This window comes from Euprymna scolopes, chromosome 26 (assembly GCF_053919585.1).
Source record: "Euprymna scolopes isolate OS-2025 chromosome 26, ASM5391958v1, whole genome shotgun sequence".
Taxonomy (NCBI): Eukaryota; Metazoa; Mollusca; class Cephalopoda; order Sepiida; family Sepiolidae; genus Euprymna; species Euprymna scolopes.
The window spans coordinates 43,342,875-43,365,493 of record NC_136507.1 but is presented as its reverse complement, the minus strand read 5'-3'; the positions used below and the strand labels follow the sequence as shown (position 1 = coordinate 43,365,493).

At 34.8% G+C, this 22,619-nt stretch overlaps 2 protein-coding genes across 3 annotated transcripts in view; one reads left to right on the top strand and one right to left on the bottom strand.

Annotated features, from left to right (window-relative positions):
• LOC145248003 (pre-mRNA-splicing factor syf2-like) overlaps positions 1-2,811 on the bottom strand; it is a 276,024-nt gene extending 273,213 nt beyond the window's left edge. The window contains exon 1 of one of the 2 annotated variants that reach the window (XM_080109690.1): positions 2,689-2,811. The gene's annotated coding sequence lies outside the window, so the exon portion shown is untranslated. The remainder of the gene's footprint in view (positions 1-2,688) is intronic. The other variant, XM_080109693.1, reaches the window with a different exon arrangement.
• A 7,445-nt stretch (positions 2,812-10,256) lies between these two features.
• The window catches only part of LOC145248002 (CAAX prenyl protease 2-like), a 60,263-nt gene continuing 47,900 nt past the window's right edge, over positions 10,257-22,619 (top strand). Inside the window, exon 1 of the mRNA XM_080109688.1 lies at positions 10,257-10,387. The gene's annotated coding sequence lies outside the window, so the exon portion shown is untranslated. The remainder of the gene's footprint in view (positions 10,388-22,619) is intronic.

Genomic DNA, 22,619 nt, shown 5'->3' with positions numbered 1-22,619 from the left:
CCACTTTTTTTAACCAAGGAAACAAGTTTTTCCTTCGAGGCATGAGCAAACTGTCGATGAAGTTTTTCTGCTTTTTTTTTTTTTTCTGTGAAAGAACACTGACCAAAATTCTGAACATGTAATACAATGTTCTTAGTACCACTATGATCCAACAACTTATTTGTTAAGGGGAGACAATAGTGCCCTGAAGTTGTGGTCTTTAGTTCAATACATTTATCAAAAATCCAGCACATATCTTTCCGGAAATCTAGCACTATTCCTGCTGTCTTCATTGATTTGTGACTTAATAGAAGAGGCAAGTCGTTTTTCACAATATCTGCTTCGATATAAACTCTTATACCTCCGAGTGTAACCGGAAATTTAGCAACTTTAATTGCTGTGACAGCCACTCCATCACCAAAACAAAAACTCCGGTCTGAGTTCGTATACTTCACTAGTTGCAGGTCACTTTCATTTAAAGTATCTAAATAAACATCAAGCCACACTTCGCCAGCCAGTGTGCGAGTACAAGCAGAATCCAAGACTGCCATTCCAAATGTTTCCTTTACAAGATTTGAGATTTTTTCATTTGTACTGTTCAAATAAATATTTTCTTGAATGAACAACGTAAAGTGTATTTGTTCTGTCGCTTTCGTAAACCTGGGCGTATTTCTAGGACACTCTCTAATTAGATGGTTCGGAGACTGACATTTGTAACACAACAACACGTTTCCACTTCGGTCACATGGATTAGATTGTCCTCGACGAAAACGCCTTTTGTTGTTACCCGGTTTAGAATAATTATAGTTGACGATTTCGGGCTCTGATTTCACTGCCGGTACATTTTCATCACGATAAATGTCACCAAATACTTTCTTTATCGATTCCTTCATGTTTTGATACGTCAAAACAGAACACGTTGTCCGCGCTAATTTTTCGTTCTCTTCCGATATGTTAACCGCGTTCAAAACAAGAAAAGCTTGCACTCCTTCCGGTAGAATAATGTAGAATTTTTTTAATCTTTGGTACAAAAACTCATAACGAACAAGAAAGTCATTTATACTGGTACCTGACGGTCTTTTATAAGTGTAAAATTCCTTAAAAGTCATGTAAGCGCGCGTGTGTTCATCCTTTAAATATATGTCATCCAGTTTCTTTATTAAGATCTTCAAGCCATCTCGTCCGCCGATGTCACTTGTTGGCAATTCACGAACACATTCTCTAATATTCGGTGGTAGCGTCAAAAACACTGCTGGCCCTTTTTTTTCCTCAGAAAGATCCGTGAACAACGACCACATTTCAACGTCTTGTTTCCAGTTCTCGTAAACATCCTCCCCCTCCAACAATGGAGGTTGTTTGTTCGAAGTTGCCATATCCGATATCCGATCTGTCTAGTGCTACAGACAAGCTGTACAAAAAAAAAAAAATTTCTTTTTTTTTTTTTTTTTTTTTTTTTTTTTTTTTTTTTTTTTCGTTTTGTCGCACACAGAGGGATATCTCTGCTACCATTTGTTGAGACACTTGTAGTCTGTCTAAACTGTACGAACGAACTGACTAAACCAAGATGGCCGACTCCTATTTATATCACCACAAGCAAGGGAGGTAACCAATGTCTACATTAACACAAACAACCTGTGTCTCTCATTATTCTTTGCCTTTTTTGATGTTTACTTTTGCCTGTGTCTACCATGTTAGTTGTTGGGTCGATTGTCCGGACGACCAGCCCTGCAACACAATATTAAAAAAAAAAAAAAATGCAAACATTAATCTAAATGACCCTTCGAGAGTATTCTAAATGTAATTAGCGATTGTTTATTTTTTTATTTAAATAAATTCTGAAACGGGCACCAGTTTTTTTGTTTTTTTTATAGATCTTTTGGAATCATTACTATATATATTGGGTACAATATAATAGTCAATAGAGAATTTGCTCTATAATAATCTACAAATAATATGAAATCATATAATAATACGGAATCTGCATGAATTAAAATATCATTTTTAAGCATATTTTATGAACGGGGAATATATAACAAATACTGACTCATTGGGATGCTCTTTGATCCTTTTAATAAGTGCAAGAGATTACACTCTTGAAAACAATCAGAAACATTTTCTTTCTTCGGTAGTTGTACAGTTTAATCAAGACATTAAAAAATGAAAATATCAAAAAACGTTTAAATTGTACGTATCCGTTATGGAATGATTTTCTCCGAAAAAAAATTTTCATTTAATTTCATCAAGTAATTTTTGTTTTACAGCGAAAAAACAATTTGTTATGATACCAAGCAAAATGTTCGATTTTTAGGAAAAAAAGCTAGTATTAAAGATGGGGAGGGAGTTTCGGCGCTTTAAACTGAGTTATCTCCCTATCGCGTTTCTAAAGTCCAAACAAAAATTTTAAAACATCCAAGATGTCTGCCTTAGCAGTGTCAGAAATCGTCAGTAAAAATTCGCGGTAAACAACGGAATGGACTTACTGTCTTTCGAAGCTTATAACTTCTAGAAAAATGTAATTCAAACCCTAATTTTTTTTTAATTAAAGATGCAAAGACCAAAATTTAAAAAAAAAATAACAGGTTTAATAGCAAATTATGCAATATTTATATTTTTAAATCGGTTTTCCTTAAAAAAGATTTTTAAAAAAGCAACAAAATTTTACTTCCTTCAATTATAAAAAATATTTATAAATTCCAAAAAATTACTTACCTATAAAAACTAGTATTCGATGAGTAGTTCAATTGTTCATTGTTAAGAATTTATCCATATTTATACTTATATTCCATGTCCTTTTTAAATAAAATACTTTTTTAAACAGGATTAAAAACAAACTCGAGCTCACATTTTTTTTTTAAAACTGTTCAAATAAAGGGAGACAAGTCTGATTTTATTTGCCTTTATAATCCAGCACATAGAAGGGACATTAATTTTTTAATGTGTGCTGTAAACTAAATTTAGTATTTCGGTCCTCCATACTTAAAAAACGGAAATTATTCTCTTATAAGTTTTTATTGTTAAACAAAAAAAAAAGTTGACCGATTTTTAAATTTTTTTTTATTCTCTGTGGTTTGAGTTGTTCCCCTTTGCAAATTGGCTGTTTGGAGAAGTGGAAAACTAGATGGCTCTGGTTGATAGTCAATTTGCATAAGTGGAGAAATGGGCAGCATATAAACGGTACTTTTTTTTTTTTTTTTTAAGCAGGGGTGAAGAGTGCAGAGAGTGAAACGACGGTTGGAAGAAGTGACGGCAAATTCTTTTTGTGACAGTGAATTATTTTTGGACGTTGAAGAGCTCGACCTTTTAGAAGGAACAGCTGTGTCTCATATATTTTTTTTTTCTTTCTTTTTTTTCTACGTCACTACAAGCTATTTCGGCGGGAACTATGGAAGCAAAGAGGATCAGCAGTGAAATGCTTAAGACTTCTCTGGAGAGGGAGATGTTATAACCTGGCTGTCCAAGGTTAAACTTGTCGCTAAGTTGCGGGACATCGCGGATGTAGCCAGCTTGATACCGCTGTATCTTGATGGTGATGCTCTGGCCCTATATCTGGAGATGCGGGAGGAGGATCGACTGTCTGTTGACGCCATTGAGCAACAGTTGAAGGAAGCATTACCGAAGGACCGTTTGTGGCATATGGCAAACTAAGCCGTATGGTGTGGACCGGAGAGCCTGTCGATGTTTACACCAACAATATCAGGAGGTTGATGGGACTAGCAGGATTCAATGGAGGAGGCCGTCGACAGATGGTTAAGATGGTCTTTATCAATGGCTTCCCGTACCATATTTCTATAGCTCTGCAGCAACTGCCCGGTGTAAATACTATGGAGGTGGCGGAGTTGATTACACAGGCGAGGGTGCTGGCCAGGAAAAAAGAGTGAGCAGGGAATCGTAGCTGTCGCTCAATGAAGCAAACTGCAGCAGGAAATTGTGAAGGACGCAAAGCAGAGAGGACTGTGGCAGAGACCCAGGTTCTCTGGCAGATGCTACCGATGCCAAGGCACCATATGGCGAGGGAGTGCAGGGAGCCAAAGCCAGAAGTCACGTGTTACCGCTGTGGGGAAGTCGGCCACATCAGCAGATTCTGTCTCCAGGAAAAACGAACAGGGGGAAGCCACTACGCCGGTGACTACCCCACTTATTCGATGAAGGCACTTCAGGGTATGTCACCACAAGTAGAGGTGACCCTAAATGGACGAAGTGCAAAAGCCCTTGTCGACACGGGCTGTACTTCAACAATTGTCACCAAAGACATGGTTGAGACATGCAATGGAACCAGCAGCATTACGGCAGTTGACGGCAGAGAGGTGAAGTGCAATGGCACAAGTATCGTTCGGTTGATGGTACGTGGGATGTCACTAACAATCCAGGCGATTGTTATTAAGAAAATTGTCACGGGTGTCGATGTGGTACTAGGGATGGACGCAATTGCTCGACTAGGGGGCGTTACGGTATATAGGAACTCTGTGAGATTTGGAGGACATCAAGGGGCTGCAGGTGTGCAATTCGAAAAAGGTGTCACAGGAACGGCCGAGTTAGACAAAAGTTGCACGATAGGGGACCAAGATTTCTCTGCCCACTTTGATGGTGAGAAATGGACAGTCAAGTGGGCATGGAAGGGAGAACCTCCCATACTGAACAACAGAGTGGAATGCTACGAGCATACGTTGCGAGGAGGCACAAGAGTTGAATTTAAGAAGGAGGTGGACCGATGGATCTCAGAGGGGATTTTAAGACCATGGACGGAGAAGGTGGAAGGTGTGCTGCCGTTAATGGCGGTTGTTCAGCCCACAAAACAAAAAGTTCGGCCAGTACTGAACTTCAGGGAGCTGAACGTACACGTTGCGTGTCACACGGGAGGCGATGTGATGGACATGTGTGGAGAGACCATGCGAGAGTGGAGGCAGATTCAGAAGGCTGCGACGATTGTGGATTTAAAATCTGCATACCTACAGATCCACATTTCACAGGAATTCTGGAAATACTAGCTGGTCAGATACAAGGGCCGATTTACTGCCTGACTAGGTTGGGTTTTGGCCTGAATTCTGCACCAAAAATCATGGCAGCGATCCTCAACACGGTGCTAAGCAAGGAGGACGCAGTCAGAAGAGCCACCAGTTCCTACATTGATGATATTTTGGTGGATGAGACGGTAACAACTGCGGAGGATGTAGTAAAACACCTCAACAGCTTTGGGCTAATTGCAAAATGCCCGGAATCGTTGGAAGGAGGAGCTGTGTTAGGGCTCCAACTAAGAAAGGACCAGATAGGACAGTTAGTGTTCCGGAGGGGAAATGAGATCCCGGAGGTGTCGGAAAAATTGAGCAGGCGAGAACTCTTCTCAATATGCGGAAGACTGGTGGGCCATTACCCTATTGCAGGATGGCTACGGACTGCATGTAGTTATATCAAAAGGCAAGCTAGTGGAGCAAAGTGGGAGGATGGAGTTGATAAAGAGAGATTATTGAAGAGGTGAAGAGGGAGGATCCAATGAGAGGTGTTTGGTATGTATCCAACAGTGCAGAATGTGTTGTGTGGTGTGATGCAAGCTGTATAGCAGTGGGGGTCACCTTGGAGATCGGTGGTGTTACTGCAGAAGATGCTGCTTGGTTGCGGAAGAAGGACGACGTGGCTCACATAAATGTGGCGGAACTGGATGCGGTTATGAAGGACATCAACTTAGCCTTGAAATGGGGGCTACAGAATGTTGAGGTGAGAACCGACTCAGCCACTGTGTTCTCTTGGATCCAGTCCGAAGCTACAGGAGAAAGGAGGGTGAAGATGAAAGGCGCTGCCGAGATGCTAGTAAAATGTCGATTGATGATGTTAAGGGAGCTGATTAGGGAATTTGATCTTCAACTTAGGGTCACTATCGTTCCTTCAGCGAAGAACAGAGCAGATGTGATGACGAGGGTGCGGAAGACCTCGCTAAAAGCGCCGAATGAGGCGGCTGTTGCAATATGTTGTTTGAATGAAGACACTCTGAAGGATTTGCATGACATGCACCATTTTGGAGTGGATAGAACCTTGTTCTTGGCCAGGAAGGTGGACCCCAGAATCACAAAGGAGGCCGTTAGGACAGTGGTTGAGAGATGCAGCTGGTGTCAATCAATCGACCCTGCGCCGAGTAGACATGAAGCTGGCAGAGAACTGGAGCAGGTTGGTGATAGACGTAATGCACTATCGACAGAGGCCGTATCTGTCAATGGTCGACTGTGGACCAGGAAGAGTAGCCATTTGGAGGGAAATCAAGGCGGAAAATGCAGGTGAAATTGCAAAGGTCTTGGAAGAGGTGTTTTGGAGAGGGGTCCAGTGACGGAAGTGCTAATGGACAATGGAACTGCCTTTCACTCAGCTGCCATGGAGAATGTGTTGGATAAGTGGGGAGTGCGGCGCTATTTCAGGGCTTCATATAGACCCGGCGGAAACGGAATTGTGGAGCGGCATCACAGGACCATTAAGGCTATAGCTGAAAGGGGCCAGATTTCGCCGCCAGAAGCTGTCTTCTGGTATAATATGGCTCCAAAGTCAGGGCAAAAAGTGGAGTCAGTGCCGCAGAGGGCAGTCTTCAAGTACGAGTGGCGGCATCCCCGAACTGCACAGGTACCCGCGGAGGAAGGCGAGAAGCGAGCGACTGTGCAAGTGGGAGAGGAAGTGTGGATCAAACCGCCTGATGCTCACTGTACCACACGCTGGGGGAGGGGCATTGTGACAAGTGTCCAGTCCCCAAACAAAGTATCTATCGACGGCATCCCTCAACACATCCTTGATGTGTGGCCGGTAGTGGTGTCATCAGAGGAAGACAGCGACGTCGAGCCAAGTAGCGACGTTCACGAAGAGGCTCCGTGGAGATCGCAGCGAGAGAGACGGCCGCCATGTTGGTCGAGCAACTACGTGATGGGTTGACATGTGATGATCGTGTAGATCAAGGGGTCGTGTGGTTTGAGTTGTCCCCCTTTGCAAATTGGCTGTTTGGAGAAATGGAAAACTAGATGGCTCTGTGTGGTTTGAGTTGTCCCCCTTTGCAAATTGGCTGTTTGGAGAAGTGGAAAACTAGATGGCTCTGGTTGATAGTCAATTTGCATAAGTGGAGAAATGGGCAACATATAAACGGTACTTTTTTTTTTTTTTTTTTTTTAAAGCAGGGGTGAAGAGTGCAGAGAGTGAAACGACGGTTGGAAGAAGTAACGGCGAATTCTTTTTTGTGACAGTGAATTATTTTTGGACGTTGAAGAGCTCGACCTTTTGGAAGGAACAGCTGTGTCTCATATATTTTTTTTTTTATTTCTTTTTTTTCTACTTCACTACATTCTCTTAATGAAATACATGAGTTTTGGATTGATATATTTTAATACTTTTTTATCGACTGATTTTTTTTATATCTAAAAAAAGAAAACATGAAATAGAAAAAATTGTTGTAAGCATCCCATATTTACTTGACATTCTAAGCATAACATAAGCTTCCACTTAAAAAAAAATTCAACGTGGTTTTTTAAGAAAAATTGTTTTACACTTTGGACTAGGCACCGCCAAAAATGGCCGAAAAATCAAGTTTTTTAAAACGAAATCACATTTATTAAAATCCATTTCTGAGTAACTTTTTTTTTTTTTCCAGAAAGATAAAACCCTGAATTTTATAACAGAAAACAGAATAATGTAAAACTTTTTCTATTTTTAATTAAATTTTAAATTTTCCACAAGTTAACAATTGACATTTTTTTGTCTTGCACAAAAACGTACATAAATATTAAAAAGAAGGTTTTTGAAATAATTTATTTATTTGTTGTCTAAGATTTAGGATGATTTTCTATGAGAATATACAAAATTATTATAATATAAGTACCTGGATTTCAAATAATTCCACTTATTCATATAGGCAACCAGTTACTTCGCGTCGATCTAGAGTCTAGATCGACAATGTTTACGTTTGTATTTGATAAAAAGCAAACTATGGAAGACCAAACAGGCCAAAAACAACTTATTTTTCAGTGACGAAAATTTCAATGTATTATTAACGCTGAGGCTGACCAGTACCAGATGGGTGACCATTTGTATGAGTTTGGTTTTTAATGTGTATGTGTGTGGGGGCCAGGCTCCCCAAAATGGGGGGGGGGCAATTTAAAGCAGAATAAAAAAAAAAAATTATTTCAGCACGTTTGGTCCACCGTAGTCGAAAGGCGGTAAACGTTTTCAAACGGGATCGGAAAAATGATGCTATTAACACAAAGGGCACAATATTAAATTTTTTTTTTTTTTTTTTTTTTTATCGATTCTTAAAAGCATGCCCTGTTTAATAATGGTCATGCATTATTCGGCTCGCTAAAAAAAAAAATTAATTTATCAAAGATTTTAAAATGGCTTTTTTCGTATAAATATTAAAAAATTTTTGTTTTGCTTAACTTAAATTAATTATTTTACTTAACATGTTCACCGAATTTCACACTTCAAAACTCAAAAGCGTGATAATTAAACACAATCGAAGTTCCAATATTCAGACGTCAAAATAAGGTATGCAAACAATTTTTTTTTTTTTTTTTTTTTTTTTTTTAAATCTATAATTCTGTCCCTTACAACAACACAATATGTTGTGTTCAGTTTCAGATGATTATTTTAAGCATATTTGTACCCCCTCAAAACAAAGGGGGGGGTTGTAAGCAAAAAATATATATATATAACTATCGTTTATGGAAAATATAAAGTTCATTCTTAATAATCGCTGAAAATTTCGTATTGATCGGATAATTACCTGATTTTTGGTAGATTTTTAAAAAGACGGTCCGTAAAAAAGTACTTACATGCCCCCCCCCCCATTTCGGCGGTGCCTACTTTGGACTTTACAGGTAAATTAAAAACAAAACTTCTTTTTTTGTTGTTTTAAATTTCAATATTATTTATTGATCTTTTATCTTTAATTTGTGATATATAAAACTTTGGTACATAAATTAATTAAAATTTTAATAGACATTTGAAAATGGGGAGGTTAAAAAAAAAACGTTTGTCTAAAATATTATATTTGGTTTATTGGAAAGAGCATAAAATTTCACATTGACCCTGAAAATATCGTAAAAATTGAACCAATAAAAACCTTGATAGATTTTAAAGTTTAAAAATTGAAAAATACTTAACTCGTAAAATTCAATTGATTTCATTACGTAAAAAAAAAAAAAAAAAAAAAAATTCGCTGCATTAAGATGCGCCGGCACTTTGTAAACACTTTTTTTTTTTTTTTTTTTTTAATATAAAAAATATTTCTATTAATTAAACAACTTTAATAGTTTATTTTGTTTATATTCCATAAAGAAAATAAACAACCCATTTTAAAAAGAGAAATTACGAGTTTTTTTTATATTTTATTCGCAGTTTGTTGTGAGGGGTGGGGTGTCAAAAATTCCCTCAATTTTGATACACCTATGTCTGCCTTCATCGTACTGTCATAAAAAAAAACGGTTTTTTTTTTCCGCTGTAAAAAAAATACTCGGTCAAATTAAGTGAATTTTTTTTTTTTCGATCTTCAGTTCAAAACGGATACATACAATATAACCCTTTTTCGATATTTTCATTTTTGGTACTTGTACAGTTTAGTCAAGACATTAAAAAAATGAAATTATCGAAAAAAAAATTTAAATTGTATGTGTCTGTTCTAGAACGAAGTTCTCCGGAAAAAAATTCACTTAATTTCATCAAGTAGTTTTTTTTTTTTTTTTTTTTTTTACAGCGGAAAAACACGTTTTTATGAGAGCGCGTTGAAGGCGGCCATCTTGGATTTACAAAAAAAAAATGTTTGAATTTTAGAAATGCCAAAGGGAGATAACACTCCTTCCCATCTTTAATACTAGCTTTTCTTCCTAAAAATCGAACATTTTGCTCGGTATTGTTTTTTCGCTGTAAAAAAAAAAAAAAAAAAAAAAAAAAAAAATTGAAATTAAGTGAATTTTTTTTTTTTTTTTTTTTTTTTTGAGGACTTCGTTCCAATACATACAATTTAAACTTTTTTTTTTTTCGATATTTTCATTTTTTTTAATGTCTTGACTAAACTGTACAAGTACCTCGTTTTTTAATGTCTTGATTAAACTGTACAATTACCAAAATTACATTTAAATGCGACATTTTTAAGATAAATCTATTGCTAATCTAGAAGGAATGGTAGAAGAGTGCAGAAAAAGGGGTAGCATATATTCTTCTTGGGCTTATTAGTCAGCTGAACAAAATGATAGAGGCGGGGGTCTTGGCGTCGTTAAAAGAAAGATATCATACAGCAGGATATGAAGGAAAACTTATGGAATGCTTAAAACGCGTCGAGTATATTTGGTTAAATGCCGCTTATAGCATTACCAATTGGTCGCTTAATTAAGGCCGCTTAGGATAACATTAATTACTGACCACAAGGGACAAAATAACGCCATACTGTCAGGTACGTTCTTAGTTCTTTTTGTTTCCTTATCAACTTTTTACTTTATTAAATATATTTACGTAATTTAATTCATCTTAGCAACTACAGAAAATCGGTTGTTATCAACGAAATATTTCGATTGTGTATTGATTTGATTGAGAAAGCGTTACGTTAAAAAGATGAATAATAAAAGGCCGCTTATGTTTCTTCGTAAAGTTTTTTTTTTTCACTTATCATTGTTGCAAGAATCCATGTGTGTGTGTATATAATATATATATATATATATATATATATATATTATATATTATATATATATATATATATATATTTAATTATTTATATTAATATTCAGTTCATAATAGTTTGTATCTCATAAAATTTATTTTTTATTCTAAACAAACATTTTAACAAAATGCTTGTCAAAACGATTTTATATAAATGTGTTTTAAACAGTAGAACTTTAATAATTATATTAGTTACAGTCAATATTACTATTTTTTTATCTCGTGTTTCTGCGCCCATTTGGCTGGATAATTATTGTCAAAGCGCACAAGAAAGCCATGGGGAAAACATGAATTAGAAGGGATCATATCTTATATGTTACCGTCGTCCCTTCTGCGAAGCAGAAATTAGACGTTTAAAGGCGCAGACAATATTGCCAAAAAAACATCAAATTTAAGATTTAATATAAAATATTGAATTTTAAAAACAAATCTAATGTTTTCATAATGTTTTTTTTTTTTTTCCGGTCAATGTCAAGTTTCTTTCTAACTCCTAAAAAAATTTTTTAAGATGACGACTTTTATAGGTTTTCGGGCAGATTTGCCGTACAAATATCCTCAAAGCAGGTAATCACTAAAAGGGACACTTAAACGTCGACACCGGTATCTTAGCAGAAGCTTTTTTTTTTTTTTTTTTTTTTTGCATAAAATATAATCACATAATTATTGAAAATGTGATCATCATGTTATAAAAATTAATGTAAATTAACCACGTTGTTTAACAAATAATGCAAGATGAAGTTTTAAAATGATTAAATATATTTTATTTTATATTTTAACATTAAAATCATTGAACCATAAAAATAAGATTTTGGGTACTTATGTATTTTTTGGTACTGTGTTAAAATAATGCTATTTTGAAAGCCATTCTTAACATGGGGAGGTGTTTTGTAACTATTCTGTACTTCCACCTTACAATTAAAAAAAATATCGTGAAATTTAACCTGAAAAAATATTTTAAAATAGCGTGGTACCAAAAATGCATAAGCACCAAATTTTGGTTTAATTTTAACAGTAGATATTATCCTCGGTGCTCGGTAAAATTGGCACCGGTAAAAATGGCACAAGTGAATAACTAGGTAAAAATGGCACCAAAAGGTGCTACTGAAGCTATGGAGTCCCAAATTCTAACCTCATTTTGGGTTTTGTAAAAGTTCTTATTTTCTTGCCGTCAACGAGGGCAGAGTTAGACACAAGGTCGATTTTTAATATCCAGCCCCCCCCCCCCGAAGGGGCAGTTTTCATCGGAACAAAAGATTACAATTACCTCAGTTTAGAAGCATTGTTTATCTTATTTAATTGCACCCCGCTAGGGCAAAGTTAGACACAAGGTTGGTTTTAAATCTGGGGAATATCCAGCTCCCCAAAAAGGGGCATTTTCGATCGGAACAAAAAATTACAATTACCTCAGTTTAGAAGCATTGTTTATCTAAAGGTTCTTATTTAATTGTACCCCGCGAGGGCAAAGTTAGACACAATGTCGGTTTTTAATCTGGTGACTATCTAGCTCCCCAAAATGGGGTACTTAGGACTAATGAATTGCAACTTATCAAGGATAAAACACACTCGAGGATAAGGGTTAATGTGGAAGTTTTCAATTACACTAAACAAAATGCATCTTTTCTGGACAAGTTGTAGTTGTATTTTTGGGTTCTTTTTTCATAATGAATCGCTAGTTATCAAGGATAAAACACACACGGGGATAAGTTTTTTTTTTTTTTTCCCTAAAACAAAACAAAATAAAAATGGAGAAAAGATGCACTTTGTTTAGTGTAATTAAAAGCTCCCTGGTTGACACTTATCCTCGACTGGCTTTTATTTTTGATAAAAGAAAAAACTAATTTTGGTGCACTCTAAATTTATTTTATCATTGAATGTATTTTATCGTTGATAAGTTGGGCTTTGCCATTTTTTTCTTATTTATCCAAAACTGCTATTATTGAATAACTATTGACCTCTGGAATTTTTCTGTTGAACTCGAATCTGCACAGAATTTCTGTTGGAGGTTGCATCAACTGACTGGGGAAGCAAGTAAATAGGAATATTCAAGATGAGAATAGTAGTCCAAAGCTGGAATGGGAACAGTAACACAAAATTCTCAAAGCTAAACTGTATCAATGTTGTTACTTACCAAAAATAGTTTTATTACCTTATTAACAAATTCAACAGACACATAAACTAAAGTGAAAGATAACACGTGTTGTACATGCGAAAAGGTTTTATGACCAATTCATCTCAGTTTCATGCTCACAGTTGAGTATGAAACCGTTCTGGGGTCAATAATCGGTCACTGAGTATATTTCTGACATAAAATTATAAACTGATTCCAATATAAATAACAGTAAAATAGGTACTTATACATGTTTGTTGTTTGACACCCCGAGTTGAAATAATAACTATTTAGAAAGCCATTCTTAACATGGAGGTGGGGTGAACTATTTTGCACTTTCACCAAACAATTTAATGAAAAAGTTCATATTTCTTTCGGTATCAAACATCCATAAGTACAATACGTTCGTTTGTTTACAAAATAAAAAAAGTTTATTTCCGCACCAAGGGGTGAGGTCATTGAATATTTAGGCTGTGAGCTATAAGACTCAACGCACAAGGAGTACTTAATTTTAAAGTATAAAAATGTATCGAACTATAATTTTAAAGTTTTAATATTTCTTTTTAATGAGTGATTCATTGAAAAAAAAATATGCTAAAAACATTTATAGATTGTTTTTAGTATTTTTTTTTTTTTTTTTGGTTTTTACATTAAGGTTGTATAAAATGTATCAAAATATAATTTTAATTCATCAATGTAGTAATTTAAAAAACATGAAATATTTATGAAGAAACTTCTTTATATTTGAGTTTCATAAAGGGGTCGATAACTCGTCTCCATTGCCGACATGTTGCAATGCAGGAGTTCCAAAAAAAAGAAACAACACTAAGTGTACATAAATTACGAGGAACGAATAACAATGTTGATTTCTGATTTCAATATCAGAAGCCGTCATCAAATGGACTGTTAATTGTTTATGCCTAACTTATTTTGTTTGTATTTTTGAAAAATATATAAACTGCTTATTTTTATTTTATTTTTACTTTAGCATATCTTGCGTTTGGTAGCATTTATTTGTTGTATATTTTACTTTTTCATTTTGTTGTCTATAGTAATAAATGTTCGGGTAAAATCCATTGAAAGCGGTCGGTGGTTCTATGAGAAAATAAAGCTGTGTACGCATTATAAATGTTTCTTTTCTGTGTCTTACGTTATACATTAGTACATTAGGGGTCATTTCGAGTTAAAAGTTTATTTACTGCACTCATCTGGACTAAAGAAAATCATGATTTAAATGTGTATGTCTCGTCTAAATAACTAACGATAATTCTCTGATATGGCCGACAAGACGGGTGATCAAAAAGTCAGATCGAGCGTACCGGAAAACGAAATGAGATCAAATGAGGTCTCCTTTCGTTTTTCGGTACGCGGTACGCTCAATCTGATTTTTTGATCACCCGTCTTGTCGGCCATATTAGATATTCATCGTTAGTTATTTAGACGAGACATACACATTTAAATCATGATTTTCTCTAGTCCAGATGAGTGCAGTAAATAAACTTTTAACTCGAAATGATCCCTAATGTACTAATGTATAACATAAGACACAGAAAAGAAACATTTATAATGCGTACACAGCTTTATTTTCTCATAGAACCACCGACCGCTTTCAATGGATTTTACCAATGTTCGATAATTCTTATTTTTAAGGCATTTATTAGTATAGACATCGAATCGAATATATGGTAAAGAAACAAATAAATAGAAGTAACTAATTAAAATAAAAGGAACTTGTTTGTAAATAAGGGAGATTTTTAAAATTTATTTCTGCCCAGTGTTCAACTTATAATAGGGGAGAAGAGGTGAATGAATTACCACACAGATGAAAAAAGTTATTTCTGACACCTGTGACGTAATAGCACTTTGGGAAATCTCAAAAACGAGATTCGCATTTAGGATCTATTTAAATTTGACAAACTTCTCATTATTTTCTGTAACACCGGTGACGTCGCAGGCAGTACATGACCTAACTTTTGGAAAACTCAAAACGAGGGTAAGATTTGAGACCAGATCGGTCGTCTTCGACAAATTTCGCACATTTTCCTATTTTAATATACTGTGAGATATTGCAGGTGTATCAGAAATTTCGTGAAAATAGTGAATAATTCCACCCCATCTTTCCAAGCTTATAACTCCTCGAAAAATGTAATTCAAGCCCTAATTTTTTTTTTCAATTAAAGGAGCAAGGACCAAGGTTTCATTTAAAAAAAAGAAAAAAAAAAAAAGTTTTAAACTTCAAACTTTACAGGTAAAATTCTAAAAAAAACACTACGTTTTTTTTGTTTTAAATTTGAATATATTATTTATTGACCTTTTCTCTTCAATTTGTGAGTGAATTAATTATTTATTTTTCGGTGAGTAAATTACTTATTTACTTTTTAATAGAAACTTGAAAATGGAGGGGGCGTGAATTTAAAAAAAAACGTTTGTCTAAAATATTATATTCGGTTTATTGAAAAGAACATAAAATTTCACATTGACCCTGAAAATATCGTAAAAATAGAATCAATAGAAAAATTTTGATAGATTTTTAAAGTTTAAAAATTGAAAAATATTGAGTTCGGAAAATTCATTACTGTTTTAAAAAAAAAAAAATATATCTATTACTTTTAAAACAACTTTAATAGTTTATTTTGGAAGTATAATCCATAAAGAAAATAAATAACCCACTTTTAACAGAGAAATTACGAGATTTTTATATTTTATTCGCAGTTTCGTTTTAGGGGTGTCAGATTCCTACAAAAATTCTGATACACCTACATGTTCTCGTTTTGTCATTTTTCTCATTAATCCATTACGTGCCATTTTTACCGGTGCCATTTTTACCTATTTATTCACTTGTGCCATTTTTACCGGTGCCATTTTTACCTAAATTCATTATCCTCGGATGCATACGATGGCAGATGGTACCGTGACCGCGCTATTTTTATATATTTTTTTGTTTTTGTATTTATTTTTTATTTTTTTCCAGTTTAAATTCAAGTTTCACGATACCCTTTTTTTTTTTTTTTTTTTTTTTTTTTAAATTGTAAGGTGAAAGTACAGAATAGTTACCCTCACTAAGAATGTTTTTAAAAATAACATTATCATTTCCGCGCGGCACCATAAATATATAAGTACCCAACATTTCATTTTTATTGGTCAATGTTTTTAATTTTAAATTATAAAATAAAATATTTAATCATTTTAAAACTTCATCTTGCATTATTTTTTAATTTGTTAAACAAAGTGGTTAATTTTAATTAAATTTAATCACATGTGAAACATGTAAAAAAAAAAAAGTTTCTGCTAAGATACCGGTGTCGACCTTTTGGGAAAAGATGTGATAAATAATAAACTAGACAAAATACTGTTAGAAATTTGCTCAATATATGTTACCGTGACATAAGTTGACATATATTCGGTTGATTTTTAATAGTATTTTGTCTAGTTTATTATTTATAACATCTTTTCCTAAACTTACCGTGTTAAAGAGACAGTCGGGCGCCATTTTGAATTTTCCAATACATCGGTAAACACTGCATGTTTTTCGAGCTGAATAGACATGTTACATTGAATAAGAACACAAAAAATATATCTAGTTAGGTAGAAAAGTAACTTATCTTGCCTTTGATAACATTTATTTGTTATATATTTGTTTTTGTTTTTTTTGACAACTTTTTCGAATCTGTACAGTAATACAAACCCTATGAAGCAAATTTAACTGATATTCGTTTTCATCATCCCCGAAAACGGGCGTTGTTTTTTTACTAGGAGATTCATTCAATTTTACACATTCTAATTTAGGCGCTAATAATGCTGTCAGTAAGCTTACACGAGCGTTTTTTTGTTTGTTTTTTTTACATGGAGTTCACCACTTATCAAGGCCCAATGGCCACTCGGGGATAAGGGTTATTGTGTGTACAGTACTCAATGGGATAGTGTAGCAATAGTATTGGAGAATTGATAAGGTGTCATTACTTAGGGGGGCGGTTCATCAGGAATTTGTTTGTGTTGGACTTGAAGTCGGGAGGGAAACAGGCAAGCGGAACAGTGCCATGGGCGTGCAGTTCTAAGAAAGAAGCTTTGTTCGTGGAATCTGTTTTGATTTAGGCACAGATAAGGAGTGGGGAAAATTATTGGTGGTGGTTTCAGCTAGTCGGGTGTTTTTTTTTAAAAAGATTGGCGAGGGGGGAACAGAATGTTTACAATAAACATACTTTTTTTTTTTTTTTTTTTTCATTTCTATAGTTTTTAACAGGTGCTTCTTCTGCAGTTTAATATTTCACAAAATTTTGGGGTATTTTTTTAGTTTAGGCATTCACCTTTTAATTTGTCAATTTTTATATGTTTTCGGGTACGCCGAGAACGAATATCGCATTATATTTTTTGTGCAAACACGCAGTTATCCATATTTGAAGACATTCAGTATCCAATGTAATGTGAGAAATTCCACATTTAACCGCCATGTTGTATTTAGGCCACCTACACGGTTTGCTAGCTAGTCTGTGATTGGTTTAAATTTGAATGTGTCAGGTGATTTGACTTGGCGCTCTTTTTTTTTTTTTTTTTTTTTTTTGTATGTATGCGTATATTTTTCAGTCTGCAGAAAGATTCGGTATGGAACAGACTCGTTTCCTGTAGCTGCCACGAAAGAAGGATCTACGTCAGTTCCTTCATGATGTGTCACCAAACTGTTGGTGAAATAAGGATTACATCTCTACAAGTAGAGATAATTTTATAAGGTGAAAATTATCTGAATTACAGGATGGCCTTCAAGTTCATTTCTTCATGGTTTATTCACCAAAAATGGATCTTCTCAATTCATCTAGAGACCGGCGTGTCTTGCATATGCCTAATTATAGGCGAATCTACCATGTACATACATGGATCCTTAAGGAAAACGAACTAACGTTCCAACAATAGGAATTCAAACTAAAGGCTCCATGCGTATGGAGGCAAATCGGCCAGCGTTTTGCAAAAGGACTTATCAGAACCAAAGAACTTTCATTGCTGTTACATTGTGAATAAATTTTGAGTTTAAAGATATGGCTTTTGTTTGTGGAATTCATCTGCTTCTGCAGGGAGGAATTTGAGTGTGTAGGAAAGAAATTTCTTACACTATTGTTTTTGCTGGTGGCCATCTTGTTTCCCATTTAAGAAAAAAGGCCAAAAAGAGCCAAAACATGGCCCACAAAACATTTTTGGCTTCAATGCTGAAATAACCCCCACCCACCCTTCCGGATATGTTTCCGCTTTCTGATATTGAAACGGGCAATCTTTTCACTTTCTCAATTATATTAATTTTTTTTCCCTTTCTTACTAAAATGCATGCATGCTCGTAGTGACTTGACGTTTTACAAGGTGTATGAATACATGGCAGACATTTTAAATGACAAATATTTTTCATTTTTTTTTTTTTTTTTTTTTTTTTTTTACATAGGCACCACCACATTATCAAGGCCAAGAGGCTACTCAAGGATAAGGGTTACAGAGTGTACAGTAGAAATTGGACAATATAGTAATCATTAGTAATGAAAATTTGGTAAATTTGATAACTTATATGGAACAGCTCAAGAACTTATTTACGTTAGACTTGAAGACAACCATATTGTAGTCAGCAGGAAAACAGGCGTGCAGTTCTAAGAAAGAAGCTTTGTTCATGGAATCTACGTTTAGGTTTAGGCACAGATAAAGAGTGGGGGGAATTATTGATAGTGTTTACAGCTAGATGAGTGTTTCTTGTGAAAGTTTGGCGAGGGGGGGGACCATAGATTGAAGCTCAGTCGAACACTTTCCATGAAAATAACGATACATCAGAGACAAACTCGCAACATCTCTTCTGTGAGATAGAGGTTGCAAGGAAGAGAAAAGGACATCTCCTACGAGGCTACGAAGTCTATTTTGAACTCTATCAAGGCAGGACAAGTCCTTTCTAGCAGCTCCTGCCCAGATGTGGCAACAGTATTCCATCCTTGGACGTACTTGACTCTTATATAGATAGAGAATAGCATCAGCAGTGAAATATCTACCGGATCGATAGAAAGATCCCACCATTTTTCCAGCAGCCTTGGCAACAGATTTGATGTACGTGTTCCATTTAAGATCAGGAGTAATGGTCAAGCCCAGAAGCTTGTCAAAACTTGAGGCCTCCTGAAGACGAGAGCCATTCATTTCAATTGATGCCAGATGTGGATCAGAATGTTGATGATGTAAAGAGAGAAGCTTGGTTTTAGATGCATTAAAAGTAACCAACCACTCCTTACCCCATTGTACTACGTGCTCAAGATCAGAGGAGAGAGAATTGGAGAGAACTTGGTCGTTTACTGTCTTAGATGTGCTACCATAAATGGTAGTGTCATCAGCATAAATGTCTACAAATGATGTAAGGATGTGATTTGGAAGATCATTAATGTAGATCAGGAAAAGAGTTGGGCCCAGGATGGACCCCTGAGGGACACCGGCATTAATACTGTGAGCTTCTGATTTTTGCCCATCAACTACTACTCTTATGAACCTATCAGAAAGAAATGATTTAATAATTGAGAAGACATTTCCAGCTATACTATAGCTAGAGATTTTATGAAGTAAACCTTTATGCCATACCCTATCAAAGGCCTTAGATATGTCAAGAGCAATTGCCCTAGAAAAGTTGCCTCCATCGAGAGATTTGCTAATCCTATGAGATATAGCTGTAAGCACATCTGCTGTAGATCTAGCAGAACGGAAACCATATTGAGTGTCACTAAGAAGGTTATTTTTGTTGAGATGGTTGATTACTTCTGTATTTAAGATTCCAGCAACTTACTCATGACGCACAGGAGACTTATTGGCCTGTACATTTAAGAGTAAAAATATTGCTGTCAGTAAGTTTTCACGAGCTGTTTACAAAAGCATATTTTATGTTTTTCGTTCTTTTTTTTCAACACAATTCTATGGAAAAACGGTATTTGCGACGGATTTGATTATCTGATTTGTGGTCAGCAACATCGAATATCCCTAAACAACAACAAATTGGTGGTCGGTGTTCTACAGCGAAAGGTAATATTTACCTTTTTAATTTATTTTAATAAATATTTACTCTAAATACTGTTTTTAATTTGCGGTTTTTTCTGTAGTTCTTTCCTTTCGCTCAAGATTTCTTGGAATTTATCCCTTCCCCCACCAATAAGCCTTCCTTTATTTTTTTTGTGCCAATGCCGGTGGTGGGGAGGGGGGATTCCAGTTACATGTGGCATATTTAGCTTCTTTTGGCGTTCTTTCGTTATTGGCAAACAAGATGGCCGCCATTAAAAATGATAAGGATTACGTTGGATACTGAATGTCTTCAAATATGGATAACTGTGATATTTGTCTTCGGCATACCCGAAAACCTATAAAATCGATCAATTAAAGGTAAATGCCAAGGGGTCGGTAAACTAAAAAATTACCAAAACGTGGTGGAGGATTCTCCTCCGCCTGCCCTAATGTAAACAAAATCTCTTAAATGTAAACGAAAACATACACCCACATACTGGGAAAAAGTACAAATAAAAAAAAAATGACGATATGCCATTAAAACAAAAGTATGAAAACAGTATTAAAGAAGAAAAAAAAAGAAATTAGATTAAAAAAAAAAAAAAAAAAAAAAAAAAGAAATGTTGAATTGGTTAGGAAAGAAAGAAGAAAAAGTAAACACAAATTGAATGTAAACGAATCTCTTAGTAAAAAACAGCGCCGGTTTTCAGGGGTGCTGAAAACGAATATCAGTTAAATTTTTTTTTATGATATGAAGAAATTACTAAGTGACCAGAAAGTGTGTGCTCATTTTACATTCTATTTATATAGGAAAGTGATCCCCCACTTTTTGAAAAAGTAATTTCTTCATATCATGAAAGTTACTTATCTGCCCCAAATTCGTTTTTAGCACCATCGAAAACCTACCAGTCGTCATTTTAAAGTTTTTTTCAAGAGTTGGAAAGAAACTTGACATTGACCTTTTTTCGTAACTTGAATAATTCTCGGGTATTTTGCAATTTAAACAACAAAACAAAAATGTGGTCAATAAACAAATAAACAGAAATAAAAATGGGGTCAATAAATAAATAAACAGAAATAAATGTTAACAAAAACAAGATAAATTACTCTTTTACCTACCTAAATAAGATTTTAGTGTTTTAACTTATTTAAAGGCGATTGTTTAGTTAGAAACACAGTTAATGCCTAGTGCTGTTGCTACATTTGCTCGGCAAGCCTTATCCAGCCTTGTTAGAGTTCAAAACCGACTTCGAAATCTAGTAGGTGATGTCCTTTTCTCATCCCTGCAACCTCTTTCCCACAAAAGATGTTGTGAGCCTGTCTCTTTTTTTTTTTTTTTTTTTTTTTTTTTTACAATGTAGTCACCGCTTATGAAGGCCCGGAAGTCACTCGGGGATAAGGGTTATTGCATGTATCGAACGTTAGTATTGTAGAATTGATAAAGCGTCTTCATCAGGAATTTGTTTATGTCTCTGCTCTATCGTTATTTTCATGGAAAATGCTCAACTGAACAAGCTATAGTTCCCTCTTGCCAAACTTTCACAAAAAAACACTCGACTAACTACAATCACTATAAACTATTTGTAATGTTGCTGTTACAAATAAATGAATAAATAAATATCTGGGTCGGCATTTCTTCTTTTTAACAGAAAGTATTTATTACCGTTTCTCTCCCACCACTAAAAAGTCTCTCGCTGCCACATGTCCATCTAGCCTGACATGTTTCTCCTTCCTCCAACTACATGCCGGCCACAGCCAGCCCATTCTCGTCCTTGATTTATCATTACAAGTTGATTTTTTTCACTTTAGATAATTATTATTTTATCAACCTGCATGAAAAGAGCTATGTAAAAGATGCTTAAAACTGTTTGAATTATGCAAATACCATCAGTAGTTCAAAAGTTATGAGACTTTTAAGTGCCAAAATTTAGGCTTTTCCAGGGACATTTTTCTTTAGAAAATGTGGGCTAAATTACGAACCTCAACATTTCAAGAAATTCGGTAATTTCAACATCATTTATTTATTTTTCAAGCTATTCTCATGAAACTTGGCAGTCTTATGTAAAATTGTGTACTCTTTCTGATTATGCAGTCAAATCTGATGTATCTCTTTACCATAAGCCATGAATTATAAATTCAGATGTACAAATTTCAATTTTTTTTAAACTGGCGCATGGTATCATACAGTGGGTGTCTATTTGTGAATAAAACTAAGTATTATAGTCATATTTAAATATAACTTTATTGAGAATAGGCATTTTCCTGCCTCCTCACTAAAGGAGAGCTTAAGCTTGGGTGTAGCCATTGAATGCCTAAAGAGCATTCATGGCCAGTATTTACTTCAAAGAAAAAAAATTGAGTAGATATGAATTAATCTCAGAAATAAATCAAAGAAAATTTTTCATATAGATTTTGGATTTCTGTAAAATTCCCATAGTCGACAAGAATTTATACATTTTGGGACCAGTCCAAGTTTCAATTTTGTAAATCCTCTCTATCTGGCCCAAAATATACCCCTATTTTCTGAGATGCAACCATAAATCGTACTCTACATGAATCCTCAATGTAACTTTCACATTACCAGGATACCAGGAATCATGATAAGCAATAACTATATATTCACCAGTTGATGGTAATTTTTGTCATTTCTGTTCTGTTGTTTTACTGAAAATTAAACTATATAAACAAAGAATGGTAATTTTTTTACCTTGTTTCCACCTTAACATTTAAAATGATTACTTCTATAGGTTTTAGGGTATGTTGAAAACGAATATCGCATTCAAATTTTTTTGCAAATAAGTAGTTTTCCGGATATTAAGCAATGCCATTTCTTATGTTATTGCTGGTGGCCATCTTGGTACGCACA